The sequence below is a fragment of the Heteronotia binoei genome, chromosome 21 (genome assembly GCF_032191835.1).
Source record: "Heteronotia binoei isolate CCM8104 ecotype False Entrance Well chromosome 21, APGP_CSIRO_Hbin_v1, whole genome shotgun sequence".
NCBI lineage: Eukaryota > Metazoa > Chordata > Lepidosauria > Squamata > Gekkonidae > Heteronotia > Heteronotia binoei.
In genome coordinates, this window is record NC_083243.1 from 34476332 (window position 1) to 34486073 (window position 9742).

At 43.4% G+C, this 9742-nt stretch overlaps 1 protein-coding gene across 6 annotated transcripts in view; it reads right to left on the minus strand.

Annotated features, from left to right (window-relative positions):
- The window catches only part of VRK1 (VRK serine/threonine kinase 1), a 43440-nt gene extending 35990 nt beyond the window's left edge, over window positions 1-7450 (minus strand). For 5 of the 6 annotated variants that reach the window (XM_060262200.1, XM_060262197.1, XM_060262199.1 and 2 more), the window contains exon 1: window positions 7242-7412. The gene's annotated coding sequence lies outside the window, so the exon portion shown is untranslated. Of the gene's footprint in view, window positions 1-7241 lie in introns of all 6 variants that reach the window. The other variant, XM_060262198.1, reaches the window with a different exon arrangement.
- Between the last annotated feature and the right edge of the window lie 2292 nt (window positions 7451-9742).

The following is a 9742-nucleotide window of genomic DNA, read 5'->3' on the forward strand; positions in this document are numbered from 1 at the left end:
TTATTAAGCCTGTTGCTGCTTCCCATTGCTCAATGCACCCAACCTCACAAAACCCAACTTTAATGTTCCAAGCGCAGAGCTATGCTTCTTGCATGAGTTTCTCTCTTCTTATTAAAATGTGAAGAACCAATCCATCTTTTACTTTCCACATGAACCGCAATAAAACACTTTCTGTTTATAAAGGACATGTATATTCACAACCAAAATGTCAGACACCTATTACTAATATTCAAATTCTCAGAATCTTACCCTGAGCTGTACATCAACTGGCAAGATACATATTACCATTATCGCATGATACTGTTTATTCAAGGCACATATTGGCCAGCAGAGTAATTAGTTATCTTTATAACGATTCTGACAGTGTCGGTTCTCCATGATCTAGGAAACATGTTAACCTCCTTAGCTTTTACTATACAAATAATTCTCTATATTCCTCCAAGTCTCATCTCCAGATATGGCAAATCTCTGCTGAAAAATAGCAACATGCTTTTTCAAGGCCTAATCAAATTGTTCATCAACACTATGGACAGTAGAAGAACATTTCTTTATTCCACCCTTGCATGTTCAGGGTTCTGTGGCACCCAATTACACAAGCAATGTCAGCTTCTGAAGGAAAGTATAGAATTCCTTTCCTCTAAAATGAGAGTTCTTATCACAGTGGGCTTAACTATTCAACAGACAAAATTGGGGAGTAACTGCACTTTTGAGCAGAGGGAAGAAATGAAAAGAAACAAGGATGGCCAGATAAGAATTGCTACTTTCAGACACAAATCCCACAGACAGTCCCTCTGGCAGCCTTGCCATGGTACTCTTGAAGATGAACACATTTTAATTGAGGTATCATTACTTTAATGTTTTGGAGGACAGCCATGTCAGTCTGCAGTAGAACAGCTAGGTTCCTGTCTAGTGGATCAACGTTTTGGGGATATGAGCTTTCAAGAATCAAGGCTTCCCTTCAGATCTGACAAAGCTCCTACTTGGAAAATCTCATTGGTATCTAAGGTGCAAGTGGACTTGAACCTAGCTGTATTACTCTAACGTGTTTCATGAACTGAGTAGCAGGGACATCATCTTCCTACCTTTCCCCTCAGTTAGAGGACAAGACTCATAAATGCATGCTGCATACACAAATGGAGTTTCCTTCTTAACTACAAACACCCCCAAAACACTAGATAGAGCCTGCCTTACCACATAGCCACTGTTTCCTAGCTTACAACGTCCATAGCCATCTGTTTAGAATGGCACTGTGCCTACTTGCAAGGTGGCCAAATGATTACCAGGGCACCAGTGCCAAGCAATGAGCTTGAATTGGTTTGAATCATTCATTTACAGACAACCTCTTCCATGATCAAATATTTCACAGCCCTACTTTAAACCAATGCATGCCTTTATAACTTCCTCTGCAAATCTTGGAGGAGGGTCATGTGCATCTTTCTCTAGTAGCACTGACCAAAGCAGTGCTTAATTCCATAACCATTCATGTTAAGCATTTCTCTTCTCCATTTCCCCATAGCTAACTTCTACTGCTGTCATGGAACAAACCATTCAAACTGTAACTTTAAAAAACTCAAGGTCCTCACTCCTCACATGTCTGGAAACAGAAGCATGAACCTACATATTTCTCAGAACAGCAATGCTTAAACGGACTCAGGTATTCCCAGAAATTACTAAAGAAGACCCAGCAATTGTTTTCCCAAAACTGCCTTGTCTATTCAAAGGATTAAATAAGTTGTTACAAAGGCAACTTATGCTGATAAATTCAAAACAGGTGGTCTGTTAAACTGATTTCTTTTTAAGATATACATGGCTATTTTTTTTATTATTAAGCTTGATTAGTATTGGGCTTGTACAGACACTCATTTTAAGAGTAACGGTAGCCAATTCTTTCATGTCACTACCATTATACTATCCCCAACATTGTATGAATACAGTGGGCATACAGGAATCGATGAGTCTTGCTGCAAGGAAAAGCCTATTCACCCACTGGAACAATTCAACCCTGCATTGCTATTAATATTACATTGCTACTTACAACAATATAACTATTCTTACTACTTTTTTAATATTACATCTTTCTTGTAAAATTGAAGTAGTGAACAATAAAATAGAAAAGCAGTATGCAAGTGAGTTACAGTTAAAACTATACAAGAAGTGTTACCATGAAACCATGTGGATAAAAAAATGTTTTAAAACCTTGTATATTTCTCTTTTTCTTTACCAAAAGCAAACTCCTGCTTAAATAAGCAAACTCCTGCTTAAGCAAACTCCTGCTTAAATAAGAATCCAGTATAATCCCTATAAACTGAACCAATGGATCTGCTACCAAGCCATTTGTGTGAAAGACTGTTTTCCTACTAATGTAAAGACTCACAGGGAAAATATCTTTTTGAACTCAAGCATTTGACACAATAGGCAACATACTGTATTATTATTATTATAGACATAGTATCACAAGCATTGGGGTCCTGCCCCTGACTCTAGGAGTTATGAGGAGCACCTGAGCTCTGCAATTTATTCTTCATAAACAAGGACATTTCTCTCTCAGCTTGTGAGAAGAAACCGCTCTGCCCACTAACTACCAGCCTTTGCCTTTACAAACTTCTGAGCCTTCAGTTATTTCTAAACAGGTAAAGATATATGGCCTGCTATCAGCAAACATTTGGACTATTAGTTATTTTTTGTTATGGGGGCAGGGGATTAGGAGAATCCTAGACAGTCGTGCAATCTATAAGAGGACCTGCAGAAGTGAAACCAATTAGAGACACAGGGAAAAAATTGTGTACATGCCCCATTTAGCTGTAAATTAAAAGTTTTAGTGATTAGATTAACCAACTAGTATTATTCATTATTTAGGAAATATATGAAGTATCAGTGGGAAACAGTTTTAATCAATAATTTAAATTGGCTTTTTCTTCCCCTTGGTGATTTAAGTCATCGTTTTAAAAAGAAATCCATTCTACTCTACAAATCAGTCCAACAATAAATCAAACATTAAAAAACTAGCTTTGCTTGAATTTTTTTTTCTTTTAAAGATCTACACAATGAGCACCAGAAATGCTTTTCAAAAAGTACCAGCAGACACCGGTATCCTCAGCAGTCAGGCACTCATGGCTGCTTTCTCATGGTGGAGGGAGGAGAGGAATTCAGGCAAGCGGAGTTAGCCCATCCCCACACTACTCACTGTTTATCAGGTTGGCACAGAAGCACTGATACAACAATAATCTTGCCAGGCTGAACCCCCACCTTGGCTGAGTTTTGGGTTTGATTAGTTTTTTGCTGTTAAAGGTCTAATGGGGGGGGGGGGGGAATGCCACAGTTGAGTATCACCATTTTGAAGGGGGCACAAAGTTCTATCCCTAGACTGGCTACAGGCAGAGCTTTCAAATATTGGTTCTTTGCCTGTAGCCAGCACACTGTTTCCCCTTTAAGTTACACACACGTGGACACAAGAAGCTGCCTTGTACTGAATCAGACAATTGGTTCATCCAAGTCACTACTGTCTACTCAGACTGGCAGCAGCTTTCCAAGGTGTTAGGTCACATCACTAACTACCTCGTTCTTTAAACTGAAATGCTAGGAATTGAACCTGGGACCTTCTGCACATCAAGGAGATGATCTATCACTGAGCCATGGTCCTGGGAACCCCACAAGCCTGCTAGGAAAAAGCATGAAGCTCTCAAAGCAGGGGTATGCTGTGTGCCACCTAGGGAAAAAATTCCTGCGTGGAATTAGCTTATGGTACACACTCAACAAAAGTGATAGTGGGATCACACATCTGCACCCATCCACAATTAAAGTTACAACTGTGTATCAAGCAAATTAAGTGTCCATTCAAACCTAAAAGGTGGTCAGTATGAAAATCAGAGAACAACAACTATACCAAGTCATGGCCTTATTTAAAAGCAGCCATTTTCTAATACATATCTGCCCTTCCACTCTACACAGACCTAAACTGAGCATGCATCTATTTTAGGAAAGTTTCTCCTGGGTAAGAACACAGAATGACTCAACTTTTTAAGTTCTTCCTCATTTGGTGGTGCTCCAATCTACCACAAAACTGCGGTACATTTCAACACAGTTGCTTCCTTTTTGGTGAACAACAGCATTAATTTTGAAATGAATGTTCTATCAGCTTATTCATAGCTGAAATTTTCCAATACAACCCACAAAACAGAGGCCCACCCCATTTCCTCCTCTGATTAGTTCTTTTGAACAAAACTTGAGGCTGTCTTTCTTGATAAGCAAACAATGCTTTTTATCTAAACAAACAAGAAAAACACAAATAGGGATACAAACATGTCAACTGTTTACAAAAGAAATCGTTTCCAGAGCACTTAACACCTGCTGGGATGTTAACGTACATAATTTGTAAAGGATGAAAAGAGAAGAATTCCCTGCTACAAGAAACAGTGATGGCCAGGGCTTCTTTTTGTAGCAGGAACTCCTTTGCATACTAGGCCGCACACCCCTGATGTAGCCAATCCTCCAAGAGTTTAGAGGGATTTTCTTACAGGGCCTACTGTAAAGTCCAGGAGGATTGGCTACATCATAGGAATGTAGCCTAATATCCAAAGGAGTTCCTGTTAAAAAAAAAAGAAAAAGCGAAAAGTTTAGATGGTTCTAAAAATGAAGAGACACACTCATGAAGAATAAGTCTACCATCAACTATTAGACATGGTGGATAAATGGGACCACCACATTCAGAACTATACCAGCTGCTAGGAAAAAACAAGGAAAGAATATTTCCTTCACTCCCTGGTTTAAAAAGACCTCAGTTTGCTCACTGCTAGAAATAATCTGGTTGCTGGACTTGATGCAGGAGGGCTGCTCTTACGTTCTTGTGCTTGTCCTGGCTTATATGACCCCACATGAAAATGCTCTGTAGGTAGTTCCTATGAAAATAAACTCACTTGCAGCATTTGGGTTCAAGCCCAAATGAGGGAAGACTAGACCAGGGAGTTTATACACAATGGGCCTCCTGCCAAGAACCTTCACCAACCTGAGACCAAGACAAAACATCATAGAGTCTGAATACCTTCATCCAGGGCTTTCTTGTAGCAGGAACTCCTTCGCATATTAGGGCACACACCCTTTTGATGTAGCCAATCCTCCTGAGCTTACAGTAGGACCTGTACTAGGAGCCCTGTAAACTGTTGGAGAATTGGCTACATCAGGGGTGTGTGGCCTAATATGAAAAGGGAGTTCCTGCTACAAAAAAGCCCTGCCTCCATCCCCCATATTTCCCACTCCCACAAAAGAAAGCTTGTAACAGATTTTTTTGAAGCGTAAGCTTTCATGAGTGAAAGCCCACTTCGTCACATAACAACACAAGTTATACCCTACTGGATATGACCAGCAGTCCATTTAGCCCAGCACCTCACCTTATGGTGTAGCTAGGCAATCAGCATGGGGTACTAATAAAGCACAGAAGTCAAGGCCTTCACTTACAGGTATTCCGCTTCTGAACATGGAAATTTCTTTAAGTCCATGAATAAGTTCTCCATGAATCATACGTAACACCCACTAATGGAGCTATCCTCCATGAATCTAATAGTCCAGGGGTGGCCAATGGTAGCTCTCCAGATGTTTTTGCCTACAACTCCCATCAGCCCCAGCCATTGGCCAGGCTGGCTGGGGCTGATGGGAGTTGTAGGCCAAAAACATCTGGAGAGCTACCGTTGGTCACCCCTGTACCATCCATGGTAGTGACCACTATATCCTTCTTTGAAGGATTTAAAACAGAGGCTATTGGCCATCTGACAGCAAAGCTGATTCTGTGAATTTAGGGGGTGGCATGTGTGAATTTCCTGTTTTATGCAGGGGGTGGACTAGATGACCCAGGAGGACCCTTCCAACTCTATGACTATGATTCTATTCACTAGCACTGAATGCTACATTTCAATTACTCACTGAGTGAAGTGTTTTCTTTTGTGCATCCTGAACCCATCACCCATCCACTCCATTGTGTGGCCCTGAATTCCAGCATCATGGGAAACAGGGGGAGCCTATTCTAACAATTTCCTTTATTCCATGCATAATTTTGTAAACCTTTATCACGTAACATCCCCCTACTTTTATTTAGTACAATTTCAACCCACACTTCCTGTAACAGGGGTGGCCAAACTGTGGCTCGGGAGACACATGTGGCTCTTTCATACATATTTTCTGGTTCTCGAATCCCCCACTGCCCCATTGGCCAGCTTGGTGAAGGCATTTCTCTGTTTAAATCACTTCTCCAAGCCAAGTCAGCCAGTGGCTTGGAGAATGCATTTAAAGTTAAAACTACTTTCTTTCCTCCTCTCCCTCCCCCATCTATTTGCCTTCCTTCCTTCTAGTTCTCAAACATCTGATTTTCATGTCTTCTGGCTCTCAAACATCTGACATTTATTCTATGTGGCCCTTATATTAAGGAAGGTTGGCCACCCCTAAGCTGTAAGGTCCTCAGGCAGCAATGCACATTTCTATCCCCTCCTCCATTTCATCTTCACAACAACCAGATGAGGAAGGTTAGGCTGAGAAAGAGACCAATTTCGCACTAGACCTTTAATCCTGGTTTAGCCCTGTCCCTAAGCTAACATTCTACACTAAAATAATAAAATCATAGAGCTGATTTATCTGATTCTATTATTCTAGTGTAGAATATCAGTTTGGGGACAGGGCTTAACCAGGATTAAAGGACTAGTGCGAAATTGGTCAGAGTGACTGACAAAAATGCCACCTACTGAGTTTCATGGCATTTGACAATCCAGCTATATACCACACTGGCTCTCACCTCATCCTGAATCTTCTTTTCCATAAACTGAAAAGCCACAGCCACTCCACCTTGATTGCCCTTTTGTGCACCAGCTTAAACAAACGCTTTTAAAAACGCACACCAGACTCCCCCCCCCCACTCATAATGATGAACACGTGGAGAATACCACCTCCGGTGTCTCAGGTTAGTTTTCAAAGGGATATAAAACTAAAACGCCTGTTTCTTCCCTACCTCCTCCCACCACGCACCCATGCCTCTGCGAGGAAAGCTGGAAAAAACCCTCAGAAGGGAAAAGAGCCAAGCGAGAGGCCTCTGCGAGGAACGTCCAGAAAAAAAGAGGCCACTTTGCAAAGAGACTCAGGCTACGGGCTAGCTGGCGGGCGGGCTGTAGCCGGCTGGCCCTTTCCCTTCTCAGCAGCTGCCACCCGCTCGCCTTTTTCGGCTGGAGGGGCGAAAGCAGCCGGGGGCAGCGGCCTGTCATCACCTCAAAAGGCCGCCTTTCCTCTGACAGCTGCGGAGTGCTCCGGGCGCGTCGAGCTCCGCTCTCCAAAGCCCCTCAGGCAAGAACGACGCTCTTCCGTCTCCACGTCCCTCCTCAGACAGTCAAGCGCGCGCCAAGCCAAGGGTACGCTGCGTCACTTTCCAACGCCGCCTCTCATTGGCTGATTTAATCGCCGCCGCGCCCAATTTGTCGAAGAGTGGGAGAAGGACGTTTCGCACTTTTTCGTGGCCACCGTCCCGTTCGCCGCGCTCTCGTTCAGCTTCGGGCTTCTGGGAATTGTAGTTTTATATGCATGCGTCGCAAGGCATTGACTGGGGAGGGTAGATGGAGGTGGGCAGCCGTGTTAGTCTGACTGTAGCAGTAGAAAAGAGTAAGTGACCAGTGGCACCTTAAAGGCTAACAAAATTTATGGCAGGGTAGGAGCTTTCCTGAGTCACTGGTCACGTCTTCGGATACATCTAGAAAAGGGGTGTCAGAGCCTCTCAGAAGGCTTTTATCAGCCCCCCAAGCAACTGGCTGCCATCTGCCTCCTTCTCCCTCGCTCTTGCTTCCTTCTGCATAACAGCTTGCTTTGCAAGGCTTGCTCAATCACACAGGAGCTACAGGGCAAAACCTCTGTTTTTTCCATTGGCTGAGGCTCCTCCCTTGGGAAGGAAGGGGGGATGAAAGAGCTTGCTTTGCCAGGCAATCACAACCGCACAGTAGAGCTACTGAGCCAAGCCTCTCATCCTATTGGCTGAGGCTATCGAAGCTTAAGTAGATACACAAATGGCCGGGCCCAACATGGCCCGGCCCATTTATGTCAGATCCGGCCCTCATAACAAATGAGTTTGACACCCCTGAACTAGAATGTGAATCCACAACTGTCCTATATTCTGGAAAGTGGAGTGGTTTTGAAGAGGGACCCCTGAATAATTAATGAATACCTCAATAATAATAATAATAGAAAATATGGTTGTGCCTTCAAAAGAGAATGTCTGATGCAACTTTTAGAGTGACTGTTAAGAGGCCCCTCAGAGGAGCTTCTGCTAAACTGTTAAAACCAGACAGGCTAAGGGTGTGAATCCAAGATAACGGGGGCCCCGCAGAGAAGGAGCTTCTTGCTGATAAGCAGAGGGACAGAGCAGTGGAAAACTACAAGAAATTACTGGAAGGAAAGCAGGAGGTGGAGCATTTGAATTAGATAAGAAGGGGCTTGTCTGCTTGTTTTGGGGATGAATAAAAATGATCAGAAGGCTGATGATTTTAACTTAGTCATTTTTGGGCTTATGCTGATGTCAAAGTTTATGCGTTGGTGTCAAAGTAAAATACCTCGTTTCAAACCAAGCAATAAGTGGGGCTTCCTTATTTTCCTGCTACAGTTTCAGATGCCAAATGACATTAGCAGGCAAATGATAATAGCAGGTGTGAATGGATTAGGTGTGATATGCAGAAGGGTAGTAGGTGTCATGGGTACTGGGGGCCCTGCAGAAGAAGCTGAGCCTGCAGAAGAAACTGTGCCCCTGCCTCGCCCTCTCGGGTGGCTCGTGAGCGTGACTGCCTTCGTCAGGACCTCAGGGATCGGAGGAGGACGGCACGCTCACGAGCAAGACGCTCCCTGAGCCCTGAGTTTTGAAAGGATTCTGGCCCTTCTAGGAGTGAGGATGCTTGAGTCTCAGCAGGATCCTGGCTGCCTCTCTGAGCCAGCAATTAGCCCAAATGGGCAACAGACAGCAGAGGGCTATATAGCTGTGGGCTTTGGGAGGAGGCTTTGTGGAAGCAACTAGTCACTTACCTGATGTTCTAGCATCCACTTTGGCTTCTGGACCCCCTGACTTCGGCTTCTGAACCTCTGACCTGCGATACCTGGACTGTGATTCGGTTTTGGTGCCTTGGACCCTCTTTGCTCACCAGCTACAGACCTTGGAGTGCCCCTGGACTTTGCCTGACCCGGCCCCAGCCTGTGACAGTAGGTGTGGAGAAATCAGCTTTGGGGAGGGATATTGATGGGATATAATGCTATAGAGTCTACCTTCCAAAATGGTCATTTTTCTCTAGGTTAACTGATCTGTATGGCCTGGAAGATCTCTAGCCCCCAGTAATCCATAGTAAATCAATCACAGACTCGGGGTGTTTTTCCTCAGCTGCTAAAGGAAGCAGTTATTCATTCACTACTTTTTTAAAAGTGCTGGAGAATAAAATGGCTGATATCTGGGCTCAAAATCTCCTTTTCTGAACAAGCAAATGACACAACTGTCAACTTCCAGCTGACGCGACTGTCCTAGATCCTTTTCAGGCTGGACCATGGGATAGTGACAGCATTGGTGACTTCAGCTGTTTATAGACTAGAACTGTGGTTCTGTTGTTATCAGCATTCCTTATGCTGTCTTGCTGAGATGTTTGGAACTAGAAGTAGGTATTACAGTAGGTATTTGGATTTATTTACATTATGGGTCAGTCTTAGAGGGCTGTTGTTAGAGATCAGTTATCAGAGCAGAACTTGT